At 48.5% G+C, this 16,505-nt stretch overlaps 1 protein-coding gene across 2 annotated transcripts in view; it reads right to left on the bottom strand.

Annotated features, from left to right (window-relative positions):
• LOC115387400 (junction plakoglobin-like) overlaps nucleotides 1-16,505 on the bottom strand; it is a 75,141-nt gene that overhangs the window by 42,465 nt on the left and 16,171 nt on the right. For both annotated transcript variants that reach the window (XM_030090103.1, XM_030090102.1), the window contains exon 2: nucleotides 3,883-3,889. The gene's annotated coding sequence lies outside the window, so the exon portion shown is untranslated. The remainder of the gene's footprint in view (nucleotides 1-3,882; nucleotides 3,890-16,505) is intronic.

Below are 16,505 nucleotides of genomic sequence, written 5' to 3' on the forward strand. Positions count from 1 at the left end.
TATTCACCATCGCTGTTCACTTTTTGACCATTACCTCCACTACGAGTGGCGCCCTCTGTTGGACTGAATGCAAAATGGTAATCCCAACACACAGAACATGCATTGTTTATTTATTCTATTTATTACAAAATGCAGGTTTTATCCCATCAGGATGTGGAAGTTATGGCATTTCGTGTTGTTCTGATATAACTGGGTGCTACACACCCCGCCTCCTCCTCCCTTCAATATGAATCACACCCTGGGTTCAAATGACACACACTCATCTGAAGAGTTGTTTTTCACTACAGCTACAACCGCAGCTACATTTCAGTTTGTGGATTTGAGTCCAGAATCTGATCGACCACAGAAAAACCTCCGGCTGGCTGCCAGGCAGCTGGCACGCAGTCTGAGAGGCAGGAATGTGACGAGGATCCAGAAAATTACTGTTTTTTTTGGGTTAAGGACCCTCTGGCAGGGCCGAGAGTCTCATGAGTGTGAAACCTGTGACAGTTTGAGGGCGCCGGGCGCCATCGCTCAGCACACGGCCAGCCTCTTTAATCCTCCATCAGGGGACAAGGAGCTTCCAGCCGCTTGACTGACGGATGAAAACAGCCTGTGATCATTTCTTCATCATGTCCACGGCTGAAATATTAGGGCCGGCAAACTATCGGGTCGATCCAGAGGCGGCGTGATCCGTTAGCGGCAGAAAGGGAGGAGGCGGAATGAGAAGGAACGCCAGAGAGGGTCGAACAACAAGACCCGAGTGAAACAGATCCATCTGGAAGACAAAGTGAGGCTGCTGTGTCGGACACTCTGCTGCCGGGACACGAACAACACCGTCACACCCTGATGGAGTCCGAGGCGCCGCTCTGTGAGGACAGACGGCGATTTAGCTCATCCAGTCACATCAAACTGGAGCAAAAAACTAAACATCAACTTCAGATTTGGTTGGAAATATTCATTAATTGGCAACGGACGCAAAGGTAAGAAGCAGTGTGACTGCTAGCTGCTAGCTAGCCAGGCTTTTACATGTTGATTGGGTGGAGCAGTGGCAGAGTGTTAATGTCTTTATTTTTTCACTGATAGTCTAAATACTGCCTGTTATCTTCTCGGTAGCTCCCACTAGTGGTGAGCAGGAGCATCGCAGCTAAACAGTACTAACTAGTTTGCTGAACTCCTCCCGACCGGCCGCCCAGGCCTGGAGCTCGGCTGCCGCTCCAGCCTCCCCTGGATGAAAGCTGTTCGAAGAATCAAACGCTCGCTAAGTGAGAATCCTGCCAAGTTCCTCCTGAAACCGTCGACGCTTGATGTTCTCTGTCATCGTTTGTCTCGGTGAAGCTCTGCGTTTCCTCGCCGTCCCACCAGCCTTTCTTCCTCCTCTGAGCGCTCTGGGTTCCTCCGCCTCGGCGAACCGGAGCGCCGCCGCTCTGTCATCACAGCACGGCGAAACGGCGCGGCGGCTGCCGGCGGCACGCCGCCGCTGTCGGGAAGGTGCGGTTTGGGCTTTTTCCTGAACATCTGCAGAGCAATAAACTCTTTACAGCATCTCGTGCACTCAGAGGTAGAGGATCAGGCAGGAGGGAAGAAAGGAAGACTCTGTTCCAGCAGCGATGCTCTCCGGTACCGAGGTTTCCTGGAAGTTAACGCTTAGCTTATAAAAGACCTATTTAGCCAAGAAAAGATCTTCTGGCAGCTCTGGAGGTTTGAAGCATCTGCACCAGACAGCGAGGCAGGAATCCTCACACGCTTTGTTGAGACTTAATCATCTTAACAGGTTCCCGCTAAAAATAACCAGCTGCACGGACCAAGCATCGTCGATGTGATTCAACGTTTAAACATCCCAGTTTGTCTGTATGAATTCACCAGTCATAAATACAATGTGTGTAGCTTCAGAGCAGGCTAGCGGCCCCGGCTTCAGTCCTCCATTCAGGCGACGGCGAGGCGGATGCACATCTGGAGGATGAGGAGGAGAATCAAGCTAGTTTATTACAAATATCCTGATCCAGCTTTCAGTTCTGGAGACGTCTGACACGACAACGGTGCTCGGAGTCACTGGAAAAGCATTTTCTTTTAAAACGACAGTAAACCTGCGGAAAACACTGCGGTTCTGTCTCCATAAAGGAACTGCTGCTGGTCACCACGTGCACCGCAAATCGCTCTGCGCACGCTCAGTGACAGCGCATGTGTGGTTTCATCACACAAACAAACAAACAACAGCTCCCACTGGTGGCCAAGCAGGAAAACTGCACCGTTTTCAAAACGTTGCCGTGTAAACAGGAAACACAGATTCACTAGAAACGCTGTCATGGAAACGGAGCCTCAGACTCAGTCGTCCTGGCGTCTTGAACTCGTCCCTGTTTCTGCTTCTGAAGAGTTCACACACACACACACACACACACACACACACACACACACACACACACACACACACACACTCACGCCTTCAAACAAACAGGTTCACGGATGGCTGGCGTCACGCTCTGAGGACCGCTGCAATAACTCCAGAGAGTCCAGGAAGCGTTGACTCGCCGCACTAACGGCGAGCGTGAAACACAACAACTGAACATGTTGACGGAGTGTGAAACAAGAAGCGGAGCTCTGAAACACAGTGAAATATACCACAGTCTCTATTAATCAGGGATCCGGCATCGACTCCAATACTCATAAAAGATCCTGGCACTCTGTGAGTTTTCCAAAACGTCGTCCGTCAGCTGCAGGAAGACGAGAGAGGATGAGTGACGTCCGCGGTTTGCAGATTCTCTAGTATTAATGAGGATGACGAAAGGGGAACAGACTGTAAATTCAGTGCTTATGCAAGAGTTCCTGCTTGATGTTCTGAACCAAAGTCACTTCATTACTCCACACAAGAAAGGAAAACACACACAATATACAAGTCAAATGAACTGTAAAGACCGCCTGTACTGCACACTGTAAAAGTCCCTCAAACACCAGCACAGTGGCTCGAGAGTCAGAGGTGGAGGTTAGTGTGTGTTCCTCCACCCGTACAGGTGGAGATGACGTTCCTCTGGTGTGGATTAAGTCCGCCAACATGAACTCTGGCTCAAAGTCAACTTACAGCAACATCGAATCAGGTCTGCAGGAGATAATCGACATGTTTTCACCCATACGACATGATCAAATGAACACACACACACACACACACACACACACACACACACACGCAATAATTGAGCTAATTAGGAGCCTATTAAAACTTCCTGTTCAGTTCACCTTGTGTGTGTATATGTGTGATAAGAAATGAGCTCAGTGTTATTTACAAAGAAGAAGCAGCTCTTTCACACACACACACACACACACACACACACGCTGGCAGGATCTGCCGCTCCGTATGTTTGTGTGGGAGTGTCTGAAAGCCTGACGCAGAGCGAGCTGCATCGCCCACATCAGCGAGTGTGTGGAGATGAAAGCTGTCCTCCGGCGGTCCGAACCTCTGGGCAGCACTTCCTGCTAATTAACACGGCGCTGCGCTCGTCCCTCAGGGAACCTCTGCTCACACACACACACACACACACACACACACACACACACACACACACACACACACACACACATTATGGATTAACTCGTTAGCATCAGGCTGCCGTCTGACAGGCCTGGAAACTTCTCATCTGTGAGAAACAACGGCGGTTCTTCGGCGTGGTTACCGAGAGGACGGAGACGGCGACGGCTCTGTTTATATCAAGCTGATGGAGACGAGCTGTGGAGACAACAACCTGAGCAGGAGGACCGGGAAGACGGAGTCGTGTGGCGTTTGTCAAGCAGTAGTGACAGTGAAACTCAGCTGGGTGGAGCTGTCAGTGTGTTTAGCAGGGATTCGGGGCAGAGCGTTGTCAGGTCCGACGTGTCGTAGTTTAGTTGTAGAAACTCAAACTGAGCAGAAACCTTCTGGCTTCAGGTTGAGCTTTGATTGACAACTGGAGAACTGCGCTCGCTGAAAAGTCAGAGCAGACTCAGCTGTATTGACTGAAGGCTTCTCGTTGACCCCTGGTGGTCTGGAGACACGGCGGTAACTCACTCCGTTTGTGTTGGAGCATGAAAAATGGATTCATGAAAGAGAAGTAGGTCAAACAGCACGGAAACCCCGTTTCTTAGAAACAGCGGCAGGAAAGACAAGTCTGTTCAGTGATTCATCTTATCGGCCGGCAGTATTCGTCTCATCATGATCCACCTGACCCTGCCTCTGACTGGACCCTGCCTCTGATTGGACCCTGCCTCTGATTGGACCCTGCCTCTGACTGGACCCTGCCTCTGATTGGACCCTGCCTCTGATTGGACCCTGCCTCTGATTGGCTCCTCTGCTGTCATGCTGTAAAAACAGACAATTAACCAATCCAGTCAGTGAAAGCAGAGAGTACCGGTCTATCGGAGGCAGACGGGTCATGGATTGATCATTTATGGACAAAACTAGTCAACCTGGTTAGTAGACAGTTAGTGAGCATCATAACGAGCCGTTCTCACTTCTTACAGGGCGGATTCAGAGAAACATGAGATCCTGCCATGAAACAGCAACAGAGTCTTCCTGTAAATTAAAAACATCCTAATGTTTTAATGAAACTCAGAATGAGCTAGGAAAGCTGTGATGGGTGTTTCCAAACTGAACTCGACGACACACTGTTCCCTGAAGAATTGACATTACTCCAAGATGAAAAACTCCCACGATAACGTGCTGCTCCTGCTGTAATGGGGCGAATCTTTAGGCTGCATTGTATTGTATTATGGTTAGTAGATATTTCACTTTAATATTTCAGATTTCTTTTCAAAACTATGATTATAAGTCATCCGATTGACGAACTTCTTGATGTTTGACTTGGAAAAACTTTGCTTTCACTGCTTTGACACGAGTGAGGTGGAATTTCAAAAGAAGCCTTTAGAAGTGGAGGAGACGTCGAAGTGGAGACTGTCAAGAAGATAAATGTGTGTATGGTTCTCCGCTGACAGCGGCGGTTTTCTCCCACACTGCCCAGAGTTTGCCGAAAAGCAGCCTAAATGGTAACGTTGAGCTCTGGAAATCAGGCAGGAGAGTGGATAATGGTGCAGCCTTCAGCAAAGCCAGGAGGATTTCTCTAATGCAGCGGAGGATTTAACAAGTGTAGCACATGTTTTATCGCCCCAGCCTTCAAATCCCGCGGACCACCTGTGTTGAGGTGGAATCTGTGAATGTGAGAGAAGACGAGGAAGAGCTGAAGTGAAATCTCCGCGAGGACTGAATGACGGACGGCGTCCTGGAGTCGTGTCCTCCCCACGCCGAGCTGTTCATCAATACAGCGGGGGGGAGTCACGCCATTATCGGTAATGACGATGTTTGGAGAGGCTCTAATGATAATTGATGAGATTTCTTTCTGGAAATGTCGGCTGCATCCATCACGGACGGGAACGGCTGAAAGCTGGATTCACTGCTGTGAGAAACGCGTTTCCACTTCTGACAGGTTTTCCGTTTACACGACGTTTTGAAAATGTCTGTTTCTGTAGAAACGGCAGAAAGACTGAAAACGAAGCAGTTTTCAGAGGCTGGTGAATTAACATTAGCTTCACACTGCAAGCTGTGAGGCTAAATGTGTGTCAACATGCTAACGGCTGAAGAAACACATCAGCAGAATACCAGCAGAATGAGAGAATCCTGACGCTTCCCGTCTCTCTCTGCCTGCTGGAGACGAGCGCTGCAGCTGGAGATAATGCCAAAGTAATCAGCAGACAAGTTCTTTTAATTATCAGATAAATGTAATTACAGTGAGTGATGAAACTCATACGTCCAGGAACATCGCTGCAGAGACCCATCCGGCCGCCGTTTCCTCATTTTTCCACTCCGTCCTCATTTAGCGGCCTAATAACCAGCAGCAGGCGATCATCACACAATCACATTAAACACATCTGATGTTGTAACGGCGCCGTTCAGCGAGCCCCTAATTACTGGGAGAGAAGGAAAACCAATCGATGAGCCGCAGGACGAGCCACTGGGTGAAACCGACCCAGCCTTCTGATGGTAGCCGTTAGCATTAGCTTCCAGTGGAAACATCCCTTAATTAAAAGCGGAGGGTTTGGCTGGTTAATCGATAGCAGCAGACAGACGAGGAGAGGAAACATGATCGGTCTGTCAGTGTGTAGGATAACCAGTGAATTCTGCTCATCATGACACGGCAGAAACATTAAGATCTGACTCTTCTGAGAAGGTCTAGGAACCAACACAACCTCTTTTCTAAAGTGATTTAACGAGTCCTTCAGCGGTACACAGGCTTCTAACTGAACTGAGATCAGAAAAGAAGCAAAAAGCTGTAAAATAATAAGAGATGCAGAAATATAACGAGACAAACAGCCAAAGGCAGGGAAAAGAATCAATGAGGATAGTGATCTAAATCCTCATATCTTCACAGCGGACGCTCAGAATGAAAGGAAAGACATTTAATGTGCTTAAAAAGTGTTCTGCTGGAAAAGCCCGGGGTAGGATGGCCGAGCCACATCGTCTCGCTCGCCACATCGTCTCGCTCGCCACATCGTCTCGCTCGCCACATCGTCTCGCTCGCCGCATCGTCTCGCTCGCCGCATCGCCGTCCCTCACCATCTGGAAGGTGTTCAGAGCAGCTTCATCGCCCAAAGCCATCGGCCCCGCCGAGTCCTCCGAGATCCCCGGGCCTCATCGGAGCGCCCTCGACGCTCCGGCACGCTTCACACACCCACAGGAAGCAGAGTGGGCGTGTCCTCACCGGGGCTGTGGCTGTCCGCCGCGCTGGTACGAGCTGATGGCTCGTCCTCTGAGCGGCGGCGCCGTCTCCATGCAGGCGGCGGGAGAGGCAGCATCTCTGAAATGCTGCTGCTGCTTCCAGCAACAGGATGTTTATCTTTAACACAATTTAGCTATTTCACTACTTCAGGGATTTTTATGCTGTGTTCAGTTTCTTTTGTTTTTGTTGCCTTTTTTAAAGCTCATTTTAGCCCAGAGATAGGAGTCATTCTGAAAACTAGTCCCAGTGTAAATAATACCAAGATGAAAATTAAATTAGGATCAAATTTTGTGAAAACTTTCCGAGACGGACGAACAGTGCACGTCAACATTATTAGGAAATGTGGGTTTGAGAGAAAAGAAAAGGAAAAAAAATGAAAATATAAATCCTTGAGGTCAAAGGTCAAGCTCAGGGACCGACAGTGGTGATCGTTCTGCTCTGGGAATCAAACCTGCAATCTCTCGACCCCACTCCTCCCCCTGTAACCTGTAGGCCACGAAAGACGTATAAAAATGGATCTCTGGACTCCTGCTGCAGTGTTTAAACCATAAAGCCCGGATCTGGAAGTTCTCACTGCTAATCACATTAAGGATAAGAAAGGCGGCGCGGTGGAAACGTCCGTCGGGGTGGAGGAGGTCTCCACGACTCGGCGGCGAGCCGAGCGGAGGCAGAAGAATCGCGCTAATCAGCTAACGGCATTACTGTAATCTTACCTATTGTCTGCCAGCCGCATTTCTCTCCTCCTCTAATTGAATTTCTGACAGCTGCCAGGAGACGAGCGCAGACTTCTGACATTTAATTTGAAATTCCCGACGTGTGGAACAATGCGGTGGATGTCGCGCAGCAGCCGCGGAAAAAGTTTCCGCCATTCAGTAGCTGCGAGTACACACAGATTCTGTAGAGCAAGGCTGAAAAGTGGCAGAAAATGGGAGATAATTACTTCTCGCGGCTGTGTGTGTGTGTGTGTGTGTGTGTGTGTGTGTGTGTGTGTGTGTGTACATTTTGTGTGAGACAAGGACGGAAAAGACATTAAATAAACAATGTGAAATGAGAAGTTGTCGGTTTAAAAACAACACACACACACACACACACACACACACACACACACACACACACACACACACACACACACACACACACACACACACTCACTCTGTATTGTTTGTTAAACTGGCAGTGAGAGGAGCTCACACTCTGTTTATGGAGAAATTTAATGGACTTCTAATTAGCAGTTCCACACCGAGCCTGTGGGCTGCGACTAACAACATGCTTTTGACTGTGCGTATATGTGTGTGTGTGTGTGTGTGTGTGTGTGTGTGTGTGTGTGTGTGTGTGTGTGTGTGTGTGTTACCATCTTTCTGCGGAGCGGTGAATGTTAAAGGAGTGTAAAGACGCTGCGTGTTCTGCATCAGTTAAATGTGTGATCACGTCTGACACTGTTCACGACGTGGCTCCGGATAAATAAACACAAAATGTAAAACGTGTTGAAGTATGTGACTAAAAGATTAAATTATATAGACTAAATTAGTTAAACTGAACAGCTACGAAACGTGAAACAGGTAGTGTGTTTTGGAATGAAGTATCTGTCTGGAATTTGTTCCAGAACATCACAGAAACGTTCCGTTTTGAGTTCCGTTCCAGAGTTTTCAGTCTGGACTAAACCTGCTGGGTGACTCCGGCCGCTCCAGCCTGCTGCTCTTGACTCAGACCACAGCTTCACAGCGCGGAGTGTTTCTCTGGTCACGGATGAGTGTTTTCACGCCGGTGTTTCTCTCTGAGGTCAGCCGATCACCGAACACAGCGCGGGATCCTATTAACACCCGTCTGCACGGCCGTGCACGGCGGGCCGCGCACGGCCGCCGCCTGTCTAAATATAGACAGACGCTCCGGAGAGCGAGGGGAGGAAGTGAGGCTCTGAGGGAGAGATGAGCAGGGTTCAGTGTCTCTCCACCGCTCTGCCGGTCCATCAGAGCTCTACTGGGTAGCAGCAAGTCGCTGAAGGTTAGCACTCACGCTTTCATAAATGAGTTCATCCTGTTAATCACAGTATCCGTTATTGGCGGATTCTTCTGGTCAGAGGGGCTGAACCGTCTGTCAAACCAGAGAAATCAGCAGCTGCTGTCTGGGGTGAAGGCTACCGGACAGATCTCCCTCCAGATCTCCTCATACTGCTGGATTTCAGTCATATTTGACTGCCAGCCTGCGAAAAATAAGTGTGATGATTTCCAAATTTTGCCAAAGTAAAACTGTGATTTCCACTGAACGGCGTTTCGCTCATAAGCCGTAAACCTTGTACCAGTCTCATAGACTGTGCTCAGAAGAAGACGGAGATACAAACATTTAGCATTTTCCCTGTAAAACTCTGCATTTCGTTGTTGTTTGCATCCAAGGATGGTGGATATATTTCATCTTTAATGATGTGCAAAAAGATTTCTGTCTCCCAACGCTCCGCGCCATCTTCAGCTGAACGGACCGGTCACGTTCAGGGTTGCCACATCTGAGTCAGCGACGTAAAACCTGCCCAACTCAAAACTCAACTATTATCTGCATAATAATAAAAAACAGGCCATAAACACAAAACTGCACCAAACAATGAAGACAAAATCAGGCTCCTCTCAAACAGAGCAGCCAGACCACAGACGACACAGACTGATTCTCAACCCCTGGATCACTGAAACTGCTGAAAACAGCTCCCCAACTCCCACATGAAACATGAGCAACCAAACATCTCAATCCAAACGACTGGAATTACATTAGTCATTATTTATTTCCAGCCCAGTGTGTTCAAAAGATGCATAACTGGGCAGAAATCCCCCAATCTGGCAACCCTGGTCTGTAACGTCAAACGTCACGTCCACTGAGTGTAAATGGTGAAAAGGTGTTTCCATTACACTTTAGCAATATATTTCTTTATAAACACGCCTGAAAAACCTCCTCATGAGAGCATAAAGACTTTTTAACCATATTTGGGAGGTTTTTCCAAATTAGATGTCTCCATCGCCAGCTTTTTATCACCATATTGAGTTACTGTGTACTTCTAGGGGTAATGGAACACAGTGGGTGTTGTAGTCGTCTGAATTGGCTTCCAGTTTACAGTGATGGGCTAATTAGACCTTTGCATTGATGATATTTAGTGTTGTTAGACTGTATAAGTGTTAACATTTTCTGCTGAAAACTGAGTGGGAAATGTTAAAAAAATAAAAGTTAATGTGATTCTTGGCTGATGGGAGCCGGCTGGCATGTTGATAAAAGCAGAATTTGGCATTGGGCAATGGAAATAAACCTTGTGAATAAATGATGAAGAATGAGACTTCAAAGTCCACTGAAGCTTTGGCTCCAGCGGAGACTCCTGCAGCGCCGTGAGGAAACGCTTATTTTCCTCCCATTAATGTGCAGAACTCACACAAACGGCGTCGACTTTCTTTCAATTAGGCTTCTTCTGCAGCCGTCCACAGGAAGCGGTAAAACTACAGCACCTTCAATTTCAGCAGACAAAACCTGTCAGGGCTCAAAGCGGCTCGTTGTCACTGGAAATGTGAAGTTCTGAACCAAAGTGTCTGAGAAAGCCGAATCCAGTCACGTCTCAGACGCTGTCGTCCTCACGCTCCACCACAGAGGACGGCGCCGCCAAACTCTAACAAGCCGGACAGTTCTTTAACTGGCCTGAAGGACGCAGCAGCCATTCTGATTTATGTCTGTCCAGCAGCAGCTGTCCATATCTCTGCAGTCTTTTACCAAACTGTCACCAGGAAGACAAAGATCCTCTGGACAGAGAAGGCTCAGCAGAGATTACTTCCAGAATATGAGAGCGTATCGGTCCTGGCCTCAATCCTCCACTCCGGAAAGGAGCACAGCTGTTTGTTCAGACTGTCGGCAGGTTTGTTTTAAAAGAAAACAACACAATATGTGATTAAAAAGCTGCTAACCACTGTACCAATGCTCCAACACAAACTGGGATGATTGGGCTGAAAGAGAAGAATAAGGAAACGGTTTCAGCTCCACAGACGGCTGAGAGCTTCAGGAACAGGGTTTGAAAAATCCAGCGGTACTGCATGTTCTCTACATGTAATCGCAGACAAACACGGAACAGAAAGAGGGGAAAAAAGTGGAAAAGTGGGAGCAAGTGATGAGAAAGCAGCATGGAGGAGGAGGAGGAGGAGGAGGAGGAGGAGGAGGAAGACGGAGGGAGATGAAGAGCAGACATACAGCAAGGAGGAGAGAGACGGAGAGCAGATAATTACTCACTTTGTCTGGCTGCTATTTTCATTCTGTGACAATGTACAGCTACACACACACACACACACACACACACACACACACACACACACACACACACACACACAGGCTCAGAGGGAAATGAAACCTTTTCATCTTCACTGTGGATAATCCTGCTCTATTAGGACTGCAGGAAACGAAAGAGCCACGGAAGCAGAAACACTTATTTTCTCAGGAACTTCTGTCCCAGTTTCCATCAAACCTCCCGTCAGGACGCCATCGTCGGCCTGTCCGGTCGATCGAAGACCGCGCCCTCGCCCTCGCCCGCAGACGGGAGTAACGGCGAGGCGTGTTCTCCGTCTTGTCCTGCGGAGAGCCGGCGGGGAAACGGCAGCAGACGGCGAGGGGAGCGTGGCGCTGAAATCCCTCGGCAGACGGCAGAGAAAAGACCCACTTTCATCAAATGAAGGAAATGCAAATAAGCTGCGCTCAATCCTGCAAACGCAGAGCAGAGGCTCTGGGAAATGTCCTGTCTGTGTCAGATGTCGAGTGCCACCAGGATCACGGTGGCATTATTCTCTTCTTCTCATTATTGGCAAAAAATCCCCGGATCGGAAGCAGCGTCGGTTCTCTCTCCCTCTTTATGTGCAGATGATTACGTTTCTCGGAGCTGACGGAGGCCAGACTTCATCCACCCACCCCAGTGGTCCCAGCAGGTCGCTGAGCAGGCCATCTTTAAAACCCTCGCCATGCGCTTCGGAGCGCCATCAGCACTGCAGTGTGCACACCTGCCACTAGTTGGTGCTCTGTTTGGTGAAAGACCCAGCCATGCGCGCACTCGCAGAGAGATTCCAGATGAATGTTCTGTTCTGTGCTGTCTGTCTTGTCTTGTTCGCTCGGTTTGTGCTGAAATGGAAATGTCTCCACGCATGCAGACGATGCCGTGCTAAATGGATATAAAATGTTTCGCTGAAATTCTAAAGCGTGAGCAGCACAAACACTGAATCCTCGGCATTAGCAGAAAAAAATACTGAGTGCAAACATGGTGCACATGTGCAGCATTTCAGAGCCGAGACGGAGATCAGTATGTTTCCAAAACGCTGCACTCTGGAAGCCATGATTTAAAAAGCTCTATTTGTCGTTTGTTTGTGTGTGTGTGTGTGTGGGGAGTGTCTGTAGCATCATTTGGAATAAATGTATGCATAAAGCAGGGGAGTAATCCATCACTGTTGGATCCAGCCTTCTGTTAAATGCTTTTTGTTGGTGTTGACATCCTGATAGCAGTGAATTCTGTGGTTCTGAGCTGAATCTGATTCCAGTAGAACGGAGGATCTTTTCTACTTACTGCTGATATTTACTGAGGCAGACGATGTTATCTTGTCTTCCTGTGGTGGATTGTTGCAGCCGGGCTGTGTTGTGATGAGGTTTTTAAGTTTCCTGAGCGTTGAGGGGGGTCAGATGGTGTTTTTCTGTGTTTCTGTTTTCCTGATAACGTTCTCTGTATGTAAAGTCGTGGAACATACTGTCCGTTCTGCCATTCCTGTTCTGCTCCGGCCATGACACGGATGAGACTTTACTCTCCTTTAATCTCCTCAGCGTATTTCCCTTCATTAAAATCTCATTCCTTCCGGGGCGTCAACACACATGAAACGGAGGAGAATAATTAGAAACAAACAGAAAAGACGATCTGCCAGGAATTCATTAGCGACTGGAAGCAGGTACAGCGTGCGATCAGCGATATGAGCATTTCCTTTGATTCTGAACTCCCACAGCTCAGAATGAGCGTTACTGTGTACATTACGGCAGACGGTGAGCGTGCACCTGGCGTAAGGCTAATGCGTACAGAAATAGCAATTAGCTGTGGAGTGAATGTGTAGGTGTTGAAAGGGAGGGTTCAGCTCGGGGCCGGCCGTGTCGTCTCTCGTCTCCCCCGCCCTCGCTCAGCCCTGTTGTCTCCCATCTGTCTCTGTCTCGGCTCGTTATTGTCCTCCTGCCTTCAGATCCCTCAGACTCGTTTCTCTCTGCTCTCTCGCCACTTTTCCCCGTCTGCCTTTCATTTCCTCTCTCTCTCCCTGGAAATAATTATACATCACATGAGCTCTGCTCGCTCTGCCGACACCCACACAGGGCACACACACACACACACACACACACACACGCTGCAGCTCATACACTGAGCTGGTTGGACAGACGCTGCAGCATCAGCCAAAAGTCAGAAGTTTTCTGTCACTAACAAGGAAAACAGCAACGTGACTCAGGCAGTCCGGAGCAGTGATATTAGCGTCTCTAAATGTCAGCGAGCAGCTAAATGAGCAGACGCCGGCCTCCGCGGCTGGAGGACGGAGCCACGAGGGAGAGCAGGTCAGCAGGACGGAAGGAGGGATGAAGAAGAAGAGAAACTCTACAAACGGAACATTTCGTTGTTTGAAAGTTCTTCGCCGCAGGAGGCAGTGAGACACGTCCTCGGTGTTTCCAGCGGTCTGATTCAGCGGACGTCACATGGAGCTCCACGCCAGCTGGATCCAGATAAACTTCTCATTTCAAGGTCCGGTGACGAGTCGCCACATTTCGGTTCATAAAAACAGCAGGAGGCGGCTGAATCCCTGCCGCCGCCAGGTTTCCTCACTGCCTGGTAAATCAACCCGAAGGCTTCGTAACGCCTCAGGCTGCTTTTCTCAGACTGACTCGGGTCAGGTTAAACTCTGAGACCCTCTGTTTTCTCTGCCGACCCTCCACGGGGTCCCAGACCACAGCCTGGGGACCCCTGGTTTGGTGACAGCAGCTGTAAACACCCTGCAGTAATTACATTTTCATTCATTATTCCCAGAAATGTAACTGCTGCTGTGATGTGGGAGATCATTCAGGACAAACACACTCAGGAGTGTGTCTCACTCACACACTCCGGCCGGTTTCTTCCTCTTCCTCCTAATTCCTTCAGTTCTGATATTTCCCACATCCTCCCTTCCTCCCTCCTCATCACAGCTTCATGTTTACACATCATCTCCAGCATCATGGAGCTGATTCTGAGCAGAATACTGCATTACTTTACATATTTTACTAATCTGTCTCCTGCTTTGCTTATTTTTTTTATTTCATTTCTTAAGAAAGAACTATTCTCTCCTGGGCTCTCTCTCACGCCTTTCTCCAGCTACATCTCACTTTTTTAATTGGTTTTTTGCAGAAAGATTAAAGCGGGAGAGAGGTGTGTGGAGGAAGGCTGCAGATTACAGGCAGTGAAGAAAAGAGGAAACAAACCCTGAAGAGGCGAAGCGGCGGAGACGGGGAGGAGGCCGGGAATAAATCAAATAGCTCGGAGTTTTGGGCGAAGCGGGGAAAATGCCCCAGCCTCGGGCGCACAGCGCCGCATGCATGTATTAGTCTCAGGTCTTATCTGTTTGTTTTGCTCCTGAGGAGCAGCGGTGGAACCGCCGTGCACGGCACGCCAAGTCATGCATAAACAGGACCGAGAAGACCGGGAAGACCAACACAGTCCACTTCAGGGTTCAGGAAAACCTCTGCAGAGCCGCCGGAGCGGAAAAACAGTGGAAAGGCCTGAAATCTGGAGGGAAGCACGGGACACAGGACCTGGAGCTCAAAAAGGAAAGTCCAGACGACTTCCTGGAAGGCATGGTGGGGGCAGCATCATGCTGCGGAGCTGCTCAGCCGCCTCTGAAGCCTTTAAGAGCTCTGAAACGTTTCTTTCTGAGTGAATCCATCAGACGGATCTGACTCTTGACAGGGAGACGGCTCTAATAGCTGCCTTTTAATCAGCTTTGCTTTTGTTTATTAAACGCTGTGATTATTCAGAGCTGGCTCACTTGCATTCATTATATTCCAAAGATATTGTAACGGTGGGATTGTGGAGGTAATTTAAGAGAGATTTAGTATCACCTTAAAGCTCCTTAAAATGAGATTTGTTTGGACAGTGGAGGATTAATCTGACAGCTGCTTTGACTCCTCACAATCTTAAAAAGACGATGTTTTGTGCCAGAAAGCCTGAAGGACTTTTTCATTTGAGTAAATTCATCTGAGGGCGGAATCCACTCCTGATTCCTCCAGCGGCTCCGGCAGCCTGACGGAGATATGGCTCCCTTCAGCCTGCGAGACGGACTGCTCCAGCTGGTCTTCCTGGATTAACTTTACCATGGAGGGAACTTCTGGCAAACCGATCCAAGACCAGAGGGTCAACTAGCAGAACCACGGTTTGATTCCCTGCAGAAAGACTCCTCTGGGTCCGGTTCTTCAGGTTTCTTCCTTCCACCTGTTCATCCATCTATCATCCATCCACCCATCCATCATCCATCGATTAATTAATCCATTCATCCATCATCTTCCATCCATCCATCCATCCATCCACCCATCCATCTATCCATCCAGCCACCCCTTCATTCGTTCATCCATCCATCCATCAATTAATACATCCTTTCATCCATTATCTTCCCATCCATCAATCCATCCATCCACCCACCTTTTCATTCGTACATCCATCATCCATACACTCATCCATCATCCATCCACCCATCCATCCACTCATCCACCTTTTCATTCATTCATCCATTCATCCATCCACCCATTGACCCATCCATCTATCCATTAATTAATCCATTCATCCATCATCTTCCCATCCATCATTCATCCATTCATCCACCCATCCATCCATCCATCCATTCATCCATCCATCCATTCATCCATCCATCCATTAATCATCCATCCATCCATCCATCCATCCATTAATCATCCATCCATCAATCCATCAATCATCCAGCCATCCATCCATCCATCCATCATCCATCCATCCATTCATCCATCCATCCATTCATCCATCCATCCATTAATCATCCATCCATCCATCCATCCATCCATTAATCATCCATCCATCCATCCATCAATCATCCAGCCATCCATCCATCCATCCATCCATCCATCCATCCATCCATCTGTCATCCATCCATCATCCATCCATCCATCCATCCATCCATCCATCCATCATCCATCCATCCATCCATCCATCCATCCATCCATCATCCATCCATCCATCCATCCATCCATCATCCATCCATCCATCCATCCATCCATCCATCCATCCATCCATCCATTCATCCATCCATCCATTAATCATCCATCCATCATCCATCCATCCATCCACCCAGTCCCTTCAGGTCTTTCAGGTTTGAGACCACAGAAGTTGTAAGATGTTGTAAATCAGGTTCTTTGTCGACCCACCAGTCTGCAGACGACTCAAACTTTCACTGGTTTCTGAATCCAGTTTCACCAAATCACTCATCGTAAATGCAAAGCTCACACACGACACACACTCACAGCGGCTGAGCCTCCAACCGAAGCATCATGAAGCAAACGATGAAGAGCAAAGGGGGCCTTTGGACCTGCTTCGGGCTGAGTTCCAGCCGATGTGGATGTTGGATGTGTTTTGGAGCTGCAGAGCAGAAAGGTCAGGCTGCTCAGGCTAAATCCAGGCTGACTGCTGAAACATGGACAGCGTCACATGTTACCATTAACAGTGTTCTCTGTGAGTGGACTGTCGAAGAAGATCAACAACAAAGAACATCCCATAAA

This window comes from Salarias fasciatus, chromosome 4 (genome assembly GCF_902148845.1).
Source record: "Salarias fasciatus chromosome 4, fSalaFa1.1, whole genome shotgun sequence".
In the NCBI taxonomy this organism is placed as follows: Eukaryota; Metazoa; Chordata; class Actinopteri; order Blenniiformes; family Blenniidae; genus Salarias; species Salarias fasciatus.